General features: G+C 35.4%; 1 long non-coding RNA gene across 1 annotated transcript in view; it reads right to left on the reverse strand.

Annotated features, from left to right (window-relative positions):
• LOC149748384 (uncharacterized) overlaps positions 1-24153 on the reverse strand; it is a 248427-nt gene that overhangs the window by 5223 nt on the left and 219051 nt on the right. Inside the window, exon 5 of the long non-coding RNA XR_016394209.1 lies at positions 4390-12352. This is a non-coding gene — a long non-coding RNA (uncharacterized LOC149748384). The remainder of the gene's footprint in view (positions 1-4389; positions 12353-24153) is intronic.

Raw genomic sequence — 24153 nt, forward strand, 5'->3', positions numbered from 1 at the left:
GATGCAGAGAAAGCTTTCGACAAAATTCAACACCCATTTATGATAAAAACCCTGCAGAAAGTAGGCATAGAGGGAACTTTCCTCAACATAATAAAGGCCATATATGACAAACCCACAGCCAACATCGTCCTCAATGGTGAAAAACTGAAAGCATTTTCACTAAGATCAGGAACAAGACAAGGTTGCCCACTCTCACCACTCTTATTCAACATAGTTTTGGAAGTTTTAGCCACAGCAATCAGAGAAGAAAAGGAAATAAAAGGAATCCAAATTGGAAAAGAAGAAGTAAAGCGGTCACTGTTTGCAGATGACATAATACTATACATAGAGAATCCTAAAGATGCTACCAGAAAACGACTAGAGCTAATCAATGAATTTGGTAAAATAGCAGGATACAAAATTAATGCACAGAAATCTCTGGCATTCCTATACACTCATGATGAAAAATCTGAGAGTGAAATCAAGGAAACACTCCCATTTACCATTGCAACAAAAAGAATAAAATATCTAGGAATAAACCTACCTAAGGAGACAAAAGACCTCTATGCAGAAATTATAAGACACTGATGAAAGAAATTAAAGATGATACAAATAGATGGAGAGATATACCATGTTCTTGCATGGGAAGAATCAACATTGTGAAAATGACTCTACTACCCAAAGCAGTCTACAGATTCAATGCAATCCCTAACAAACTACCACTGGCACTTTTCACAGAACTAGAGCAAAAAATTTCACAATTTGTATGGAAACACAAATGACCCCGAATAGCCAAAGCAATCTTGAAAACGAAAAACGGAGCTGGAGGAATCAGGCTCCCTGACTTCCAACTATACTACAAATCTACAGTAATCAAGACAGTATGGTACTGGCACAAAAACAGAAAGATAGATCAATGGAACAGGATAGAAAGCCCAGAGATAAACCCACGCACATATGGTCACCTTATCTTCGATAAAGGAGGCAGGAATGTACAGTGAAGAAAGGACAGCCTCTTCAATAAGTGGTGCTGGGAAAACTGGACAGGTACATGTAAAACTATGAGATTAGATCAATCCCTAACACCATACACTAAATAAGCTCAAAATGGATTAAAGACTTAAATGTAAGGCCAGAAACTATCAACCTCTTAGAGGAAAACACAGGGAGAACACTCTATTACATACATCACAGCAAGATCCTTTTTGACCCACCTCCTAGAGAAATGGAAATAAAAACAAAAATAAACAAATAGAACCTAATGAAACTTCAAAGCTTTTGCACAGCAAAGGAAACCATAAACAAGACCAACAGAAAACCCTCAGCATGGGAGAAAATATTTTCAAATGAAGCAACTGACAAAGGATTAATCTCCAAAATTTACAAGCAGCTCATGCAGCTCAATAATAAAAAAACAAACAACCCAGTCCAAAAATGTGCAGAAGACCTAAATAGACATTTCTCCAAAGAAGATATACAGACTGCCAACAAACACATGAAAGAATGCTCAACATCATTAATCATTGGAGAAATGCAAATCAAAACTACTATGAGATATCCTCTCACACCAGTCAGAATGGCTATCATCAAAAAATCTAGAAACAATAAATGCTGGAGAGGGTGTGGAGAAAAGGAACACTCTTGCACTGTTGGTCGAAATGTGAATTGGTATAGCCATTATGGAGAACAGTATGGAGGTTCCTTAAGAAACTACAAACAGAAGTACCATATGACCCAGCAATCCCACTACTGGGCATATACACTGAGAAAACCATAATTCAAAAAGAGTCATGTACCAAAATGTTCATTGCAGCTCTATTTACAATAGCCCGGAGATGGAAACAACCTAAGTGTCCATCATCGGATGAATGGATAAAGAAGATGTGGCACGTATATACAATGGAATATTACTCAGCCATAAAAAGAAACGAAATTGAGCTATTTGTAATGAGGTGGATGGACCTAGAGTCTGTCATACAGAGTGAAGTAATTCAGAAAGAGAAAGACAAATACCATACGCTAACACATATATATGGAATTTAAGAAAAAAAAAATGTCATGAAGAACCTGGGCATAAGAAAGGAATAAAGACACAGACCTACTAGCAAATGGACTTGAGGATATGGGGAGGGGGAAGGGTAAGCTGTGACAAAGTGAGAGAGTGGCATGGACATATATACACTACCAAACTTAAAATAGATAGCTAGTGGGAAGCAGCCGCATAGCACAGGGAGATAAGCTCCGTGCTTTGTGACCACCTAGAGGGGTGGGATAGGGAGGGTGGGAGGGAGGGAGACGCAAGAGGGAAGAGATATGGGAACATATGTATATGTATAACTGATTCACTTTGTTATAAAGCAGAAACTAACGCACCATTGTAAAGCAATTATACTCCAATAAAGATGTAAAAAATAAAAAACAAACTACAGGGATATCACATGGATATAATATTTAGGATTAGAGTTTTACCTGCCAATTTATAATTTATAATTATATTCAACAGCATTGGTCGCTATTGGAGGTTCTAATTTTTTCTTCTTGCTTACTATGTGTTTTCTGGACTAGTTACATCAGTAAAATATAGAAGAATCATGTTAATGTCATTAACATTAATATTAGTATATTTCTAACCTTGTCTATGAATTATTCTCAAGTTTGTTACTATTAACCTCCACAAGTTATGTTAGTTTAAATCATTTATTCTGCTAATATACTATATTACATAACCAATTTCAGCAAATCTGTTAGTGATTTGAACTAATTTGTTCTTTAGAAACTATGCTAGAATAATTATGCTGTGATCTTATAAATTAGCCAAATGCAATGTTGTTTATAATATAATTTAAATGAAAACTGCCATTAAAAATAAATAAATAACCAAACATCCCATAGATGGAATTAATACAGGCGCATATATATATATATATATATATATATATATATATATATATGGCATGTTTCAAAACTCAGGGTTCTGTTTGTTTGGTTGGCTTTTGATGAAAGAATTTCATCAAAAGAACAGAAAACATCAAAAACAGAAAAAAAATTATACCAAAAAATCACTGAAAATACTAAAGTACATGATACACAAATTACCAAAAAAAGATTTAAATACTCTGAGGATACACATCTAATTTTCTCACTAATACTACCTGTTTAAATCATTTATTAGTTACTACTTGGCCTAACTTAACTTCCTGCCACTCAGCTAGAATAGAAAACCCCTTTTAACTCATCAAATATCTTCTTGATTGCTCAGTGTTTCTTAAACTTGGCTTTTCTACAGAAGCTGTAACCAAGTTTGCATCTAAAGCCATTTCAGGGGCTTTTATTTGAGGGCATTCTTTCAAGCAAGGAAGATTGCCCATTCACTAAGGAAAGAAATCCTTTCATTCAATATTCTCAGAATTTCTTATCATCTGTATATAACTGCTAGCATCTGACTCACGTTGAAAGAAAGCATAGCACGTCAATATAAGCAGCACAAAACCCCTGCCTGTGATTACGTTTTCCCTAGATGAAAAGAAAATCAGAAATCACAGCCACTTCATTACCTACTCTATGTTTCTCCTTTTTTCCCTCCTGATACTTAAAAAGAAACAAACAAAAACAAAAAGCAAAAAACTGATTTCATTTGTTACTTCTACTCTCTAAGCTTAGAAACACAATAACACTTTATTGTCAAAACATAATATTTTTAAATCCCTGATAATAGAAAATAACCTGGTGAAGTGATTTCTTCACCTAGTGACCTGTCTCACAGTGAGAAATTCCCCTGGTGGATCAAGGGTGAGGTACAGCAGTGAAGAGCCCAAAAAGGAGGTGAGGGGATTCAATGTGAACTCCTTGGGGATATCATCTGTCCTATTCGTTCCCTTTTTCCCATAACCTAACACAGTGCCTGACAAATAGTAGAAAGACACATGTCAGCTTTGTTGCTTTAGTCAAAGAGCTTTACATTCTTCAGTGTTTGACTCTGAAAATGCTGAAAGTGATTAGATAAATGAAGCCCGAGTTTAAAACAAAGAAAACTTCATTCTCTGTCATTGCTCTTAGTGTGAATTTAAGCATGACATTGTTTTTAAGAAGGCAAATAACCAGATTGTACAAGAGCTGAAATATGCAAAATTTTCACCTGAGCTACTCAAGCAGGTAGCCAGATGATTCATTTTTCACCATCACATACAGGAAGATAAGTGGATTACCAGAAGCAAAACTGCCTCTTCCCTCCTGCTATGCCCCGTATACTTAGTGACACAGATTGTGTCTCTCAATGTGTTTATAACCACACAACTATAAATAACATGGTCTCCCTCAGGCATCCTGTGAACAATAAAAAGAAGTTTCCAAGAATAATAATACTAAAAGTCGATGAACTATATTAATACAGTATAAAAACAAAGTTGTTACCTGGCAACTTGGTGGTACAGTGTAGAGGTTCACTGAAAATTCTTAACCAGAAGAGATTTTTATATTAGCTCTGGAAATCTCCTTTATCTTTCTCTGAACCTGGAACTTTTTTTTTTTTTTTGGCTGCATTGGGTCTTCGTTGCTGCACACAGGCTTTCTCTAGTTGCAGCGAGTCGGGGCTACTCCTTGTTGCAGTGCGCAGGCTTCTCAATTTGGTGGCTTGTCCCATTGCGGAGCACTGGCTCAAGGCGTGTGGGCTTCAGTAGTTGTGGCATGTGGGCTCAGTAGTTGTGGCTCGCAGGCTCTAGAGCACAGGCTCAGTAGTTGTGGCGCACAGGCTTAGTTGCTCTGCGGCATGTGGGATCTTCCCGGACCAGGGCTCAAACCCATGTCGCCTGAATTGCCAGGCGGATTCTTAACCACTGTGCCCCCAGGGAAGTCCCTGGAACTTTAAATGAATGAAGGCAGTCTTATAGAAATCTTGTGAAAAAAGAGACATAATCTTCCAACTCCAAAGGGGGAAAATTAAATGAAACAAAATTTGTGAATAATGACCTACTGATAATTTTGGCTAACTCTATAGTAATCTCAGCCCCAGAGTAGAGATTTACCAGGTCTAGAGCAATGTTTTGCAAAATGTGTCCACATCACATGCAAAATGCAGATTCCTATATTCCACACAGAATATTTGGCTGTGGGGAGATCTGCATGTCTGACAAGGTTCCCAAGTGATTCTTCAATATACTAAAGTTTGAGAACCACTAGTCTAGAGTTACTGGTTAGTTTCCAGATGGCATTTCAGGATTGCATAGTGAACTCGGGAATTACATGCCCACCTGCCGTGCATAAATGTAAACTCATTCAAGGAGAATTATCTACATAGCTGCTTGTCTTCATTAGGTTACTTTTATTTTAAAATGACATCAACTCTCTGTTACTCAGTTCATTGTCAAAGTATTTGAACGTGTCTTTAAGAAACCACTTAAAAATTCTGTACTTCTGAATCATGCCAAAGAATATAACATTTTATTTTCTGTTATGCTATTCATATAAAAAGTTCAATTATGGAATTTTTGTAGATGTTCAAATTATCTCTTCCCATTTATATTCCAAATTATCCTTGAGTCAAACCAGACTACTAGGCCATAGGTCTCTGATAGGGCAACAGAACTACTTTTACAAAACCACACTTGGATTGCTGTGTAGCATGTTATCAGCAAGCTTCCTCTGAAATATATATTGGGAAGATATGGTTGAGGACTTTGTTCAGTACATCCCTGTATATATCCGTTATGAAGACCCACGGTTTGCCTACCAAGGAAGACAATAGCTCTGCCTTAACCATAAATTATCTTGTATCTCTCTTTGCTTTGGCTGCTTAGACTAGTAAGTATGAAGTATTTAATATCACAAATTTTATGATAAACCGTAATTTTAGCTGATGTCATTTCCCTTTCTTAATTTCTTTTGGGCCTGTTTTCTTCACCTACTTTAATCTTTATCTTGCTTGTCATGCTTTTTGTCTGAGGCTTCTTGAATCATTTTTGGAATAATGGAGGTCATAAATAAAACTTTATTATACTAAATGATCAGAGTTTCATAGTCATAACTATTCAAAATCACACTGGATATAACTCGTATTGTACAAATTTTATCTTTCAACCCTCTATGTAAAATCTCTACTATAGAAATTCAATATTTAACATTACACTTATAATAAGAAACAAATTTTCTAATCAATAGGACATGACTGAGAATGGCCTGGGCAATCATGGGATATAGTGAATTATCCATTATAGGAAGTAATCAAGCAAAAGCTAAGTGACTATTTAGCAAGAATACTGTAGAAGGGTTTTGATATCAGGTAACACATTGGATATCTTGAGTCTCTTCTACCTCTGAAATCCTTAAATCTATTACTTAAAAAAAGTACATCGTTAATATCAGAAAAAAAATAAAGTCAGCAAAAGAATTAAAAGAAACATGCATTTCTCAGTCAGGAGTATGCAGAAGAATACAGAGCCAGAAAAAAATTACATTTTTAGGAATAGACTGAATAAAAACTTTCTATATTGTATCCTTTTTGTCAACGTTAGCAGGCATGCACTGCTTGTCTGGGTCCCCAGTTTCTAACTCAAATTGTATGAATAACCAAGCTACACTGAAGCCTGAGAGTGATTCAGAGACTTAAGCATTTGCTTCATATTTCTTCTGATAACACTGTTTTTAAATGTGTAATCTTTAGTGCCAGGAAATCAATTGACTTAAAAAATTGCCAACTCTGCCAATAACCAGTAATATGAATGTAACCCTTCTGCACTGAGGGCGTGAAGAAATTAAATGATCAAACACATTCTGCTAAATCCAGCCCTGAGAGAAGGTTGTTCCTCTGCAGTGAGATTCTTCTGAAATGAGACATGGAAACAGCAATGAAGGAAAAAGCATCTGAGTAATCGTACAAAGTCTTCTAAGTGGCACTCAGCCCAGAAGACACTTTTGTTCTGTCCAACGGCACAAAAATCTGTGGAGACCCATCTGACCCCAGCATTTCAGGGCATGATGGGGCTCTCTCCACAAGAGAGCCCTTCTTCTGAAAAGCCAAGGTTCGTGTGCATTGGTGATAGCTATCAGAAATAAAAATGATCCAAGATATGTTGTTGTTGGATTCTAAAACAGAATTGTAATTATATTATCTTGTAATATAAAATCTAAAGAAAGAAATGTTGCAAATACAGGGATTAAGAACATTATGTCATTTTATACTAATTCTGATACTGAATAGGACCAGACCAGATGTGGCACAGAGAGAGATAATTACATTTTTTAATTTTTTTGAGTCTCTCTTTGTGATCTAGAGTAGTGGTCAGCAAACTACAGTCTGTGAGCCATAGATGCTCTGCCACCTGTTTTTGTAAAAAGAAAAAAATAGTTTTATTGGAACTCAGCCACACCATCCTTTACATCCCGTCCATGGCTGCTTTCACAATGCAACAGCCTCACTGAGTAGTTGCCACAGAGATGACGTAGTTCGTAAAGCCTAAAATATTTTCTATACAACCCTTCAAAGAAAAAGTTTGATGACATCTGATCTAAAGTGTGGTCAAGGTTTTATGAATGTGCTTCCTTTTGAACTACGTTTTTAATAATTCTTTCTGAGAAGTATTTGCAGGAGGAAAGACTCCTTGCTTTTTGTATCCCTGGCAATACCTTAATTTACCCCTCTTCTTTGAGTGATAGTTTTCAGTGTTAAACAGCATTTCCTCATCTTTTTTAAACAGCATTTTTAAATAGCATTTCCTCATCTTCTAGTATTTAGCACTGCTGATGAGAAGTCGACTATGATTATAGTTGCTGTGTAAATAACTTGTTTTTTCCAACCTACTTGCACTTAAAATTTCATTTTTATCCTTGACATTTTCTAGTTCGAGGATAATATTTTGGTGTGGTTTTATTATTATCTATCACGATGCACAATGAGTGTGTGTTTTCATTTCTAGTCTATGGAAATATCTTTCTTTGGAGCACTGATATATCTTTTTAAATTTAATTTTCAATGCTTAATCTATTACTCCATGTTTTTGTTGCAAAAAAAAATGGAGAGATTCAAACCATAAACTTTACTATGCCATTTTGAAAAGATGGAAGAGTGAACATTGGAAACTAGAGAGATAATCAGACTGATGAAAGTAGAGGGTCTACAGTTATGACCCAGAAATTTCACTACTAGATTTATACAACAGAAATGCCAAAATATATTTACCAAAAGGCATGTACTGAGACATTCATAGACATACTATTTACAATAGCTCCAAACTAGAAGCTATCTAAATACCCATCAGCAGTAAATAGATAAGTAAATCATGGCAGTGTCACACAGTGGGACATTATTTAGTAATGAGAATGAACAATCTACACCTAGTCATAATAACATGAATAAACTTCACAAGTAAAATGTCAAGAGAAAGAAGACAGATGAATAAAGCACTTTCTATAGAATTCCACTTAGATCAATACTAGAATAAACCTATGGGGTCAGAAGTCAGGACAGCAATTACCTTTGTTACAGGATTAGTGAATGGAAGGGATACTGGCCTTCAGGGATGCTGACAATGTTTCTTGTTCCAGGCACTGATTTCAGAGATGTGTTTACTTTGAGAAAATTCATCAAGTTGTACACCTATATGATATGTTATAAAATATTTTATACTGCAATGAAAATTAAAAAATATATATATGATAGAGCTTCACCAGTTTAGTGGTTTTTCAAACTCCACTCGTAAACCCTAAGGATCCATGGACCTCAGCGAAAGTTCTTGCTTTCAATTAATTGTACATTTGGTTTGGTTTGGTTTTATTTATTTTTTATTTTTTGGCCACTCCTCACAGCTTGCGGGATCTTAGTTCCCCAACCAGGGATTGAACCCGGGCCACAGCAGTGAAAGGGCCAAGTACTAACCACTAGACTGCAAGGAATTCCCTGGTTTGGTTCTATTGTCTCAAAAGGACACCATTTTCCACACTCACAGCTATAGAGTAGGAAGAATTATATCTCCAGGAGAGCAATCAATTATTATATATAACTATAAAATTATTTTTAACTCCCTTAATCAATAGAATAGACCTACAAAGAGACTGTAAAATTACATCCACAGAGAACTTCAAAAATTGGATAAAACTTGAAGTACCTGACAAATTCTTTTCTTCATATCCAGAATTGTAGCCCTTGATTCTAAGCCTGGTCATAGCTTCCTTCCATAGGTTTTAACTAGCCTTATAACTAGGCCCTGGTAGAGAAGTAGAAGGAATCTCATGATATTGCTTTATCAGTCCAATGCCATCAATCCACTGATCAGAGTTCACTGATAATTTGGTCCCTACCTCATTCACAATTACCCTGCTTGGTTTCCTAGCTTTTTAATAGCAAAGTCAATGTCTGTATGTTAGAATTTCTGTCAGTTACCTGTTCCAGCAGATAGCTAGGATCTTGGATTCTGACTGACATTGCTAAGAGTAATGTTGCATTAATCATTCTTCTCACTGATGTGTCTTTTGGTTTTCTAATCCATTATAGCCTCAGAGACAGAAGTTCCTATTGAATCACTGAATTTGGTCTACATATACTCAAAATGCATCCAACTTTTTCCAATATTCTTAAGCATTCTATTACTGTGCCTGTTTTTCCTACAAGTCTATCTTTTAAAAAGCAAACAAACCATTACAGGAATTGTTATCTCCCCAAGAACTGCCAACCAGTTCTCTTAAGGCTGGGATGTACTATATTATCAGAACCCAAGTGAACATATTCAGTGATATACCCTAAGCATATGGAATCCTTATGGATATTCCAAAGTCCAAGAAAGATGTAAAAGCACTATCCATAAACCAGGGATCACCCAAGAAAACAAAACCTCGTATCAGCCAATCTCAGCCTTCCTTAACCAAGAACATTCTGAAGTCTATTGGCTGAATCTTTCTCCTCAAATCTTTGATTCCAAGCCAAGAATCATGTGATGTAATGTGAGTCCAGTTTCTTCTTCATGTCTGGGTTTAAACTGTCTTTATATTTAGGCTCTAGTCGGTCTCTAGAACATACAGTCACTGGTCATCTATTCCTCATCAAACTCCATATCTGCTTGACATTAGAAGTCTGACAAATTTTCAATCCTAGTCTGATTTGAGCCCTGGTTTACATAAGAGCCATCCGTTTTGAAAGGTCTCATTCAGGGTAAGAAGTCATAATCACTGCAGACATTCTCATGATCACTGTAGACATAAGTAATTGATTATGACACTCTCACAGAACTTGAATACGGCTTCACGATACAACCCCATAGAGCAATTCAAGTAGCCGCTATTAATTGACTGGAGTTTTTAATGAGAGATAAAATGTTTTGTAAGTCAATCTTAAACCCTATACAAGTTTCAGTTTAATTAACTATAGCCTACTTTAACTCAAAAACACAGGGAAATGTTTGGCTTATACAGAAATCAGTAAATTAATAAGATATATAGACAGATTTTCCTTTTTTCTCTCTAACCTTCCACATTTCTAATTCCTCACATGACCCTAGTTCTTATCACATATACATCCTTTAACATGTATTTTACTAATTTATTAAGCTTCCATAGTTTATGATTTGCTTTCTTGACTGTTTGGCCTCCTGTTGCATTTGGTGGGACCATGAGGGTATTAGTATTCTAGGAGATAGGAGATGAAGCCTACCTGGTCAGTTATCTTCTGAAGACATTTGGCTATATTGGCATCTGACAACATATCATTAGTGATCCATTCCATCTGGTATTTTTTTTTAATCATTATACTTCCTACATTTTTTGGTAACTTTCTGGCTCACTGCTATCTGCTCTCTCTATACACTGATTTCTGCTAATACGATATTTAAAAAATGAAAACGACTATGCCTATTGACAGAAATAAACTTAATAGAAGAAACAGAATATCCACACAAGTCCACACCTCCCTACTTATTTTTCAAATTAATAAACAATTACTCATGTCCTTTCATCTTCACTTCTCTTTTACAAGGCCACTTAATAGAATGTACTGTAATATTATTTCTCATTTTTTATATTCCATGAACTTAATTATTAATACTTTACTAGCCATAAATATTTTACTTGCACTATTTTCCTTCTCAACAAAATTCCTTTCCCATCACTGGTTTAGGTATTCAGCAGATAGTTCCTGAATTAAGTAATTGCCTGAGGGTAATTCCAAATCTTATCATAGAAAAAATAATTCTCTTAGATTAAAAAATTAAGTGGAATTCTGTTCTAAAAACCAAAACGTAAAACAAAACAGGATACCAGCAGGAAATTCATTCTTTGAATATACTAATCTCTACCTGTGATTTTACACTCTCCTTTGGGATTTTATACTCTCCCTTCTGGGACCCAGTAAAGGTGACAGTGAGGAAGCAGTACATAATAGAAGTACATAATGTATATAATAGCAGTACATAATGAAGGAAGAGTTTCCTTCATTTTCCTCTCATCACCTAACAGGCTTAAATGGGTCAGAAGGAAACAAAGATCCTCCATAAAAGATGGCAGTGAACACAAGCACCATTCAAGCACTGCAGTGTCCAGAAACTATCTCCAACAAGGTAGAATGGGTTCTGGAAGGGGCTTTGGCTTCTCCCACCTACAAACTAGTACTCTGAAATACAAATTAAAACTAAGAAGTCTTAACTTCCAATATAGAGCCTGTCACTCAAAGACAATGCTGATAGCCTTTAGGAGACTGAACTAATCTCATGCCAAGATAGAAGAATGAATTTCTAAGTAACTTGTAAAGTAAAATGCAAAACATAACTTTAAGGGACCCAGAATGATGTCCTTTATTAATTTGCCATATGAACTCAGAATGTGTCATGAAATTCTGCAATACGGTTCTCCAGAATGAGCTTTGCTTTTGCAGGCCCAGAATAATTTTCAGTGCAAAGTCACTGATAAAACTAAAGTATGTATTTCTTAAAGTTTTGGGCATCACAGATAGACTTTCCAATTATCTTTTAGTTTCAAATACATTGGTAAATTTCCCTGTAGCTCATCTGAGTCTAATCATATAATTATGTTCCATTTAATTAAAAATGAGCAGCTAAAAATGTTTGGATTAAAAAAAACAGTAAGCCTCAGATGGCGAAAGTTTTCTCAAATATTCCAAACAAGACTTCCGATGTCATTATTCTCTGGATCATAGGCCTTGGACCAAAGATTATACAAAATGTTGAGATGAAGTAACAAGATGCAAAGAGAAATTGAGTGTAACTTATTAAGTACAGCTTAGTGGTTAGAAACATAAAATTTAGTGTTCAATTTTCAGCCTTATAGCATTTCTAAGACTCGGTATTTGCAAAATGTAAATAATAATGGTACCTACCTCTGTTGGGTACTAGGTCTCCATTCCAATATCCTTCTAGTGGGCCTTTCTCCTCTGTAGATACTGAAATATGAAAACATATTCTGGAATTGGGAGGGTTTTTTTAGCCTTGTTGCCCAATACAGCATTGAACAGACATAGTGAGAGTGCGTGTATTTATTCTCAATCTTAGGGGGAAAGTATTCATTATTTCATCAGTCAGTAAAATGTTAACGCTAGGTTTGTTGCAAATACCCTTTGTCATAGTAAGAAAATTTTTTTCTACTCCTAATTTGCTAGGACATTTTATCATAAAGGGATATTGACTTTTGTCAAAAGCATTGTCTGAATTTTATTAAGATGACAGTTTATCTGCTTTTTTCTATTAATATAAAAAATAAAATTGTTTTTGGATTTGTTTTAATTTACATAGAGCAAAAGTCACATTTTTTGGTGTAAAGTTCAGTAAGTTTTTACATGTGCATGTATTCTCATAACTACAACCAGAGTAGGATACAGAAATATTCCTATATCCCAAAGAATTATCTCATTCATTTCATTTGTATTCACAACATATTCCCAATCAAACTCCTGGAAACCACTCATCTGTTCTGTCCTCCTATATTATCGCCTTTTCCAAAATGCCAAATGAATGAAATTATGTGGTATATAACATTTTAATATTGGGTTCCTTAATTTAGCACAATGAATTTGTGACTCATCCATGCTGCTGTACATAGCAATAGTTTGTTCTTTTTTAATTATTTAGTATTCCATTAGATTGACTTAGTTTTGCATAATAAATTAACCTTAATTTCTTGAGATAAAACTGAATTTGTCATAGTATAAATTCGTTATCTTTTGTTATATATTGCTAGATTGATTTGATATTCTTAGTTAACAAATGTTGTGTCTTTGTTTATAAGGTATATTGCTCTCTAAATTTCCTTTCTTATAATGGCATTGCTAAGCTTGATATCACTAATATCTTTTTAAATTTTATTTATTTATTTATTTTTGGCTGCGTTGGGTCTTCCTTGCTGCACGTGAGCTTTCTCTAGTTGCGGCAAGTGGGAGCTACTCTTCGTTGCGGTGCACAGGCTTCTTACTGTGGTGGCTTCTCTTGTTGCGGAGCACAGGCTCTAGATGCGCGGGCTTCAGTAGTTGTGGCACACAGGCTCAGCAGTTGTGGCTTGCGGGCTCTAGAGCACAGGCTCAGGAGTTGTGGCACACGGGCTTAGTTGCTCCGCGGCATGTGGGATCTTCCCGGAACAGGGCTCAAACCCTGGTCCCCTGCATTGGCAGGCAGGTTCTTAACTACTGTGACACAAGGGAAGCCCCCAGATGTTGGTTTTTAAATGTCACTTCCAACTAAAAGATATGAGGTTTGGGACTGGGAAAGTAAAAGGTGAGCCCGAAACATTTTGTTGCATCAGAAATCAAAGGTGTGTTCATATACTAAAAGGGATACATTAAAAGCGTACAGAGATTACCTGAAAGGACTTTCCTGGTGATATTTAGGACAAATTAAAAATAATAATCATAATGGCTTATAATACATTGACCAAAAAAATGAATCAATACAACCAGAAAGATACTTTTTAAGAAAGACAAGAGGCTATGTGTGAGAGAGAGAACTTCCTTACAGAATAAAAGAAATGGACAAATTCACCATTTTGCAATTAACAATATAATAAATAATTTTTTAAATTTTATGAACAAATATTAAAATCAGAACTAGGAAAGAAACAGTCATATTTGGAGACTTCAACACCTATATCTCATAAATTGATAAAACAAGTAGAAAAAAGTCAGTAAAGAGATAAAAGATATGAACAACACTGTCAATCAACTTAACTAATTGCAAATTATAGAACACAATAGCAAACAATACACATCTATTTCAAGTGCACAAGGAATATTCGCAAAGATATCATATGCTCAACCAGAAGGTAAGTCTTCATTAATTATGAAATGATATTAAATTATCTTCATTTGCAATGATATACCCAAAAAACCCTCAAATATTTGCATATTAAATAATCACTTCTAAATAACATGTGGATCAAAAAATGTATTACAGCAGAAACTAGAAAATATTTTGAACTCAATAATAATTAAAATACAACATATCTAAATTTGTGGAGCACAGAAAGAGTACTGATTAAAGGGAAACATATAACTTTAAATGCTTATATGCTTATATTAAAAAAGAAAGGTGTAAATAGAACTAAGCTTTCATTTAAGAAAATGAAAAAACATGAAAATGAATAAATTAAGCACAAAGGATATAGAATGAAGAAATGATAAAGAACTGAAATAGAAATAGATATTAAATATTTCCAGCTGACACCCCCCTTTAAATTGGCTGGAATTTCTATCTTCTCATTCATTCATTTGTTCACACAACCTACATTTATTTTGCAACATTCTGACCTTGGCACTGAGTGAGATGCTTTGGAAAAGCAGTGATTACAGTTCCTTCCCTCATTGTACATAGGAAAATAATTATTCAAATAATTAAATCTTTGCTTTTGATCAATTCTATATGAGAACATCAGGATGCAGTGAGATTGTAAAAGGAGGACTGAAGCATCTCTGAAAGATTACAGATTACACAGAAAAAAAAAAAGCACACAGGTAACCCAAAATGCTCAGTTGAATTCATCTAGTACTGCTCAAAGGTTATAGAATTTTAGCTGGAGTGACGTGACCATACAGAGCAAGAACTACAACAGAGTTTCTTGAGACTTGCTCCATTTCTTGCTCCCTCTACTGAAGTCCTTAGTGGTGGTGTGTGATAGTCATTATTGCTGGACATGAATATTCTGGTCCTGTTTCTTTGGGGCACGTGGTAAGATTGTAATTCTGGGGAAAATATAAGTGTGTAATTCACTACGTGCTCTTCCCCCTACCCTGATGGTTATGGAAATTAAGATGAAGCCTCTGTCAGCCTTAGCCCCTAACAGAGAGGATGTAAGACTGAGCTAACTCACAGGGGACATGTGGCATAAGCAAGAAATAAATCTTTGTTGTCAATGAGATAATGGGAATGTATCTTAGTGCAACATAATCTAGCCTACCCTGACTACTACACATTTACATCAGCAAACTACATTAACCTGCCAGAGAAAATGGACATTCAGCTGTTAAGTGACACTGCACCATTTCTCTGCCTCAAATCATCCAGAATTCCTTAAAGCACATTTCTACACAGATTCTTAATCTGCTCTGTTCTGGTCAGGGACAATGGCAAAGGAGGCCATTAAAGCTCCCCTAAGAAACTAAATACCATTCTAATGTGTTAGGAAATTCACTTATTTTACCATGAAAAGAACAATTTCCCTTTATACCTATGCACAATCCCCTATATAGTAAAAGTTTAATAAATAACTGTTAGTGTTTTTCTTTTTTTAAGAAATAGTCATGCCCTGTACTGTTAGTGTTTTATTAGATCATCTCTGTTAGCTCATAGGAAGTAATTAAGATGAAGCATAATGAAAAGTTAAGAATGTGACATACAATTTTTTTCAAAGAGCCAAAAGTATAAGTAACAGAATACTAAACAGTGGTCAATGGGCTTAAGTAATTAACCACATCAGTAATTAAATAGGCTTAGTGAGGTGAAACTAATGACTAAATTTCAGAATCTATTATATCAAAATGGAGGATAATTCTTGTTTATGTGGTGTTACTCTGGTATCACTGAAATAATTTAACTCTCTAATGACCTTTTCATTTAGGTTTGATTAATTCTATATCATGGCATTAGCTCATGCAGTGAGCCTTACTGCCATGGTAGATTTTATAATTACCTAGCAGAATCAAGGCCTGTAAACACTCAGAACTGCAATAGAAAATGTCATCACCTAGAAGTGCTTTGGCATTGGGAGACAGATACAGGGCAAAATTATGTATTATCCATACCTCAATCTAATACTGAGGTATCAGAGGGTATTAAAATGTACTTACATTCTCCAATAACTTTAAATTAGCCAAGGTTATAAGTAACAATACTCTAATGCAAACAACTTGATTGCTTTTCAAAGAAATAATTTGTTTTTCTTTCTTTTCACTTATGCATTGGTTTTAGCTTTTGGCTGCTTCTCCAGATCCTCTGGTCACACATTACCCTCAGGGATGCTCTAGGCTGATAAAAACGTGGGCATACAGAGCTGCCAAACACTTTAAGAAACCATCAATCTATTACTGTAAAAAATGAACAGTGCTTAAATTTACAGAAAAGATGTTGGAGACTTGCAAAGAAGCCCAGAACAGGAAAATATCTAGAAATTTATAACAGAAAGTATTTCCAAAAGAAAATGAAGTGCATATTCTGTTTTTCAGGTAGTATATGGAAAAGTTAATTTTCAAGGAGCCTGAGTCAGACTCGAAATAGTAAATCTCTGCAAGCAAAATGCTATCTTAAATGTCTAGCTCTTAAGTAAATAATTAGGTAATATTTTAGCACCTTAAGTTTACAAATTATTTTCACATTTGATCCTCACAACAATTCTGAGGAGGAATGAATAGATAGTGTCATTCTCCTTTCATGGAAGAGGATGCTGCGGCCAGAATGTAGCACAAGTGACAACTGAGGTCTTTAACTAGTAAATGTCAGTGTCAGAGTGGTGTCAGTACAAAAGCCCAGGCCCTGGCCAGAATATACCTGAGACCCCCAACCCAACTATATTCTCTGACAGCTATGTGACATTGGTACTATTTCCAAACTCTTCTGGTCCTCATTTTCCATAGCTACAAATATGGATAATACCTACTTCAAGGAATTGTTACAGAATTAAATAAGGGAATAAGAGAAAATTTTAATAATTATCAGTAGTATGCTGACAAATAAACAACAGGCTCTCTGAAGAAAAAAGTATGTATATAAGTTTATTATAAATGTTATTGACATGAATGTGTAGCACACAATTAGCAATTAATGGTAAAATACACAATACTTATTATTGTAAATTCTACATAACCAATTGGTTCTACCAATGCTTCCACTGATATTTTCCAAACTCTTGTAGTGATAGACAAATTATGGCTTCAATTCAACCAGGATTTGGCAAAAAGAGTCAGGTCCCAATCTACCACCTCTTTTCCCAATAAGTGCCTCATCATTAAATCTGATATGCAACATCAAAGCTGGTTGATATTTTTGTTTACTATAACAAGTTAGGAGGAAAGTGAAACAACTAAGATGTGTGTCAGAATCTTATTTGCTCATGAATGACGTGCATCACATCTTTGCTGAATCAGATAATAGTTTTCAAAAGATAAATGAATATTTCCTTAATTTTATATTCTTCATAATGTAACTGCATGACACACTTTCCATTTTAATTTTCATCATTAACATTTCTCAACATTAGACAATCAACAAAACAATAAATCAATACCTGATTTATAGCATTTGCCAGCCATGGGTAATTTGAGCTGCCAATATGATGTCATTGAATACAGAGCTGAAAAGATATGTGTAGTAGTGCACTGTTATACAGGATTTCCACCACAGATACAATAGGTATGGATAACCTCGAGAACATAAATAATAGTAAAATGAAAAATAATTTGGAAGTGATTGAGCTTTGAGTGTTTTAATTTTGCTTTTAATTTTTAGCTAAGTGAAGGCTTATACAATTTAATTTTTAATAATGGATGTTGCTAACAACTGCTCTGAAAAATTCTTGAAAATCTAACAATGAGCTCTTTCAGGTGAGCCAGTACTAGCTGGCTACAGCACAACACTGGAACTCACTGCATATTATGCTCAGTGAATATATATTTTCTTCCCTTTTTTTTCTTTTGTCTTCTTAGCTTTCTACCCATTCTCCTTTTATCAATCAAAGATGCCATCCAGCTCAATTCAGCATTGCCACCCTTAGCATCTAGGAGCTTTGGGGAGGTGCTGCAATAGCTGCTCTTAATTAAGTCAACTTCAAAAAGCTTTCAAACATGCCTCGTTTTCCTTATCTGTCATTTTGCAGCTAACATACAAATTTAGCTGAAAATTTTCTGAATATATTTTTATAATCTGCCCGTTTTGAGGAGAATAACAAAAACCATCAGAAAAAAAAAATACTTTTTAAATTATTATTCTAAAGCACTACTTTTTGTTCTCTTTAAAGCCGAAGTGTAGGAAGCAGCAACATCTATTAGTATCCTTTCTCCATCCAGGATGCTGACTCAAATCTAAGGGATGCTCTATCCTAGGAATCCAGTGCTGACCAAGCCAGCAAGAATCATGGGCAGAGAAGTCTAAGTGTTAACAGAGGCTCAAAGCTCCCTCAAGACACTGCATCCTCTGTGTAGCACGGTTTCATCTAGATAAGAGACTACCAAGTAATTTTCTGGCCCTTGTTGTTATTCCTCCCTCCCCGCGCATATTCTTCCCCAGAGGTTGATAGAACCTCACTTAGTTCCTGCTACCTGATGCCACAGAGGCTTACTGGGCTGTGCGATGCAGAATGTGATGTTTATTCATCCTGATCATCCTGATGACCCTACACTCTGTGGAAACAAGCCCAGAGTGAAGATGGGGCTATATTTGTGCACTAATCACACTACAATTCTGATGGGATGAACGTGTGCCTAGTATTACTCTTCTTTTTTTCCTTTCTTTCTCCTCTAAGGTTTTTTGGGTTATTTGGGGCTTTTTTGGCTTACTTTGTATTTTGTGTAAAATGTTATACAAGCATCTTCCTCTCTCATCCTCTACAAGGTCCTTTTCTTGTTTCCTTTATCTCTAAATCAATAGCATTCAAGTATTTGTTCAGGGGCTGCATGTTTCACAGTCCCACCATAAAAAGAAGCTTCTCCCAGACTCAGGAAAATGAGATGAAGCACAGCTTCTTCATTTCATCAACACTCATTTACAATGGCTACTGATGCAGATTTTAGGGGAGACTAAAAAGTAATTTGATACGAACTGCCCACCCGTCTTCATGGGGCTATTTGTTAGATTCAGTCTGTATTGTAAAATAACCTCTTTACTAGGTGCCGGTGTTGGCTCTTCTGCTTACAAGTTTCATGACCTTATACTTGTCACACCTCTAGTGTCATCTGGAAAATGGATATAAATAATACATCCCTAGTTAGCTAGTGAAATGATTGGGAGGACCAATTTTAAAACGTATGGTGAAATGTTTTGTAAATGAAAAGACACAATGCAAACAAAGCATGATTATTATGGCTTTATTTATACGTCTTCAGCTCTAACGTAATTATATACAGTTTTCCAGAGACAGACACACTGAGGTTTTGATGAGAAACCTTATTACGCGGATAAGATACTAGAATGTATCCAGGAATACTAACATCTTACCATGATCCAGCCACTCATTTTGAGAAGCTCCTGGATGAGAGATGTATGGATAAAGTAAGCAAAGCACGCAAGGCCGCAGTCTTACTATATGGGACTATGGCTCCACACCCCAAAGTGGGCTGGACTTCAGGAGGCAAATTCTTTTTGCCAAGAGTAGAAAATTTGCTTCTGAAATGGACCGGTATGGCTGTGGAGAACTGTACTGACCAGAAGATTCAGTGGACACAATTTGCAGTGACTCATTCTGACCATTGTTTTAGTAATGCTGTCTGGTGGTTCTTTGAACCCGTAACCGTCGTCTTTGAACTTCTGATTTCAATTCAATCCAATCAATTAGAGCAGAAACTGATCAGCAATACAGCACCAAAATTTCGTCCTATGCACAGTGACCACAAACACCATCTACCAAGTCATTCATCTAAACCATCATGCTAAAGTGTGTTTTTGAGACATGAAGAACCTGTGTTTAAAAGGCAACTGAAGAAAAATTATTCTGGAATAGGAATGGGAAAGAAACTTTTTCTTCAAAGTAGCTTTTGGGGGAAGAAAAGTTTAAAACTTCCTCTTAAATTTTTTCTTGTTATTATTCTCTATCTCTACAATTGACCCAGCCTATGTCTTTAAAGAGAAAAAGGCCAAAATGAGGAGAGAGGATTTTTGATGTCCAGATCAGCACCAATTTCCTGAGCTATGTGCTGCCTTTCTGTCTGTCTGAGCAGGAGTTCCAGCGGCCTCATCTTTGGAGGTAGGTCATAAAACCCAGTAAGGAGATACATGATAAAAGATTTAGGCCTCTCTTATTAACACATAACTGTTAGAAAGTAATGGCAAATTAGGAAACATTAACAATAGATGATACTTAACTATAAATGCCTTGACAAGTGTGAGTTTGAACTTTTATTCTTAATGTGTTCCAGGGTTTAAAATGCGCTTTTAGAGTTACAATAAAACCTGGGGTGGTTTTTTTTTTGTAGTTTCAATATCAATTCAATTCTCATCTGCAGTCTCATCCTTAGGTCTTTAAAATAAGAGCATTTGGAAAAAAGTAAATCACAGAGAAGGGCAATCTCGATATGCAATAAGCAACAAAGATAAAAACGGATGGGTAATCCTTAAGTGGAAAAGCATCATTGTAAGAAATGCTCAAAGAGGATTTCCTTCACTCATAAATAGGTCATATTCATGGGGATTTGCACCAACATAAGCACTTTAAAAAGATTGTATATAATCCCTTCTTGGAACTGACATTTAGAATCAAGTCCTCTACCCAACTCTTAGGCCTCCAAAGATATAAAAAGTGGTCACATTTTCTACCAACACGTGGAAACTCATTTCTGATTTGTGTATCTGTCTGTTGAGACAGTAGGTACTTGTGACTGATATAAGTGGAGTAAAGTAGCTCTGTAACCTTGGTCTTTGAACTTCTGATTTCAATTCAATCCAATCAATTAGAGCAGAAACTCATCAGCAATATAGCACCAAAATTTCATTCTATGTAATATTTATAATATATTACAGTGGTATTATATATCTTATTTTCTTTAAAATGTACTCAGAGATACGAAATTTGTATAGGGCCTAGCCCTATAAACTATGCAAACGAGAACATAATCACTGACCCCTTGTAGAACACATAGAATACAGTCATCACAGCATGCAGCACACGGTAGTGGTCTATTGGCATTTGTGACTTTATACTCCACATTGTTAACTTATTGGAAGCACAGATTTTGTTTGTTTTGAATTTGTAACATTAAGGCTTATCAGAACTGTTGGCAAGTACTAGGTGCCTAATAGACATATGATGACTGAGAGAAAAAAAACATTATTGTAAAGATACGGGGAATATCTTTGGATGTGCAAAATGAGACGTTACCCACAAGAGGATTATTTCGTTAAAAAAAAATTTAGTAATGGTAGTTGGTAGTGGGGGAGCATGAACCAGATGGAAAATAACTATCTTAAAAGATTGTGCAGTAAACAGTGAATGTGTTCCAGTGAGTGGGCATGTGTGAATGTGTACAGTCCGCTTAGAACAGATCATCCATCCCTGGCTCCAAGAAACTCAGAGTATCAAATCATCTAGGTAACATGAATTGATAAAAAATTATGACATTAGTTAAGTTTATTTTGGTACAGAGAAGAACTTGCTTTCAAAATGTAACAAAGTAAAAAGTCAAGAAAGAGGTTTACTTCTCTGAAATAAAAATGAAACACTTTGAACACTGATCACTCAGAATATCCATATTAATTAAATGACAGATTAAAGCACTTTAAACTCTTCTCAGAAGTCTGATCTAGCAACCTTGGGAGTTACCTTGTCATTGACAATGCAAACTTTGGGTTGTTTTGGGGGAAAAATAAATAAAGCAAATTAAAAAAAAAAAAAAAACCTCTAGTGATCCATGTGTTAGTACATAAGAATTTTTGAGGGATGGGAGTCCCAGCAGGGGAAACAAGCAGTTCAACCTCCCACAAGGAAAGAGGTGAGACACCCCCCTTCTGCACTGCCTTAAACCCTACAAAGAACTGTTCTCTACACACATTACAGCACTTATTTGTACATTTCCGCAGCAGTCTCGGTACCTGGGAACAAATGGCAGAACATTTTTTCACTCCTCTGAACAGAACTCAACAATTTTAACAGCAGGAGTTCAAGTGTTTTATCAACAGCATGCTACTATCTACTCTGAAGAAAAATAAAGAAAAGAAAAAAAGAAAGCCCTCAAAAACAAAACCCCTTAAGGAATGTAGTATGAATGTTTAGTGAACTATGTGTTTAGAATAGAAAATTGTCACAGCATGCAAGAAGATGGCAGTCATTCAGAATGTCAGAGAAATTATCTTTGTGCCTTTCTGAGCTTCCAAATACACCCTATACTTTATTCTACCTGTGTGTAAGGTATAAGAATACACTGGAAAACAACTGCTTCATTTGGGTTGCCTAGTCTGAGCCTTGTTGACTTCACCACTGGTCATCATCCAGAAAAATCATAATGACTCATCTCTCAATGTCACCAAGCCATAACAATCTGTGACCCTAGTAAATTGTCACAGATCAATAGATTGACCCTTTGCTCAATGTAAACCCTAATGTCACTGCTGAATTCAGATAGGATTCTTGCCTAAGTTTCTTCACTCCAGAAAAAACTCAGAGTCACATAGCCATCCCAAATTTTACAAAGAGATGGAATGGAATAACAAAATATAAGGAAAAACTGGCGACTTCTGTTCAAGACCCAAGTTAGTGCTCGGTACATAGAAATCTTAAGTATTGCGACAATTGTAAATATTGGGTTGGCCAAAAAGTTCGTTTGGGTTTTTCCATAAGATGTCATGGAAAAACCCAAATGACCTTTTTGGCCAACGCAATACTTTAGAATTTCCAGTGAACTTATGATGTTGTGTTAAAATCTGCTTTGGCCTCTCAGTCTTAGTTAATACGTTTATTTCATCATATAAATTGATTTATTATTTTATAAATGTTTATGCCTTCAATAAATGCACCAGAATGCAAATATTAGGAGTTCTAGACAAGACTCATCTCCTCACTTTTAGGAACTCATTGTTTACCTGAAAGCCAAGATCTTGGTACTAAATATATTAAGAAGGTACATGACATATCAAGCAATATGAGAATCACCAGTAGAGAGAACAAAGTCAAGATCTAGATGAACAGTTAAGTAAACATATGCCATGAATTCACCGTTAGGAAAATGTCATGATCAGGTATAATAAAGAATGGATCTTGAAAGATAATATTTGGATGAATAGAGGTTAAAGAAGAAGGCATTTTCAATGTGGGCCTAATGAAAATGAACCTGGTTTGTATAGGGACATGGAGGTGACAAAGCTGATTACAACTAGTGGTATATAAAGATGTTCTTAGAGTTAACATTTGAAAAGTAAATTGGATTTAGATTGCAAAGTGACATGAATTTCATCTTGAGCTATAAATTTTAGTATTATTAAGTTGCATCCTACCTTGGTCTGAAATGATTTGAGGTAGTTTACAAAGATGCAGCAAAACCAAGAAAAATAACCTAATTTACACTTAAGGAAAAAAATGAGTCAAAATAAAAATTAAGATTTAAATTAGTGCAGTGTAGCTAGGAAAGAAGTTAAGTTTTTAAGAAGCATGCTATAACAAGTTATACATTTGTTAAAAGCGATAGACAAGATTGTTTTCCCACACGAATAGGGAAAATCAGATGAAAGATTTAGTATTATATGGCACAAGTAAACCAAATGCTCAGGAAAATCACAACTGATACTAAGACCAAAGACCTCAAAAAGAATTCAGTGAATAATATGATAAACAAATAACATCCTCAACAACACAGCAGAAAATTTGACAGAACAATTTTCCAGAAATTCCCCTAACATAGGTCAATGACAGATTCTAAAGCACAGTGGAGTAATGTCTTTGAGGGATGATTCTGCCCAGATATGTTTTACATTGATTGCCTGACTCAACACAAGAATATGAGGTTAAAAGTCATGAGAGACTTTGAAACAGGACAGCTACATGTTTAAAGGCAGACATCTGCTGTAA

Source organism: Delphinapterus leucas, chromosome 9 (assembly GCF_059928025.1).
Source record: "Delphinapterus leucas isolate spDelLeu-1000000601 "Yukka" chromosome 9, BTC_Dleu_Yukka2, whole genome shotgun sequence".
Lineage (NCBI taxonomy): Eukaryota > Metazoa > Chordata > Mammalia > Artiodactyla > Monodontidae > Delphinapterus > Delphinapterus leucas.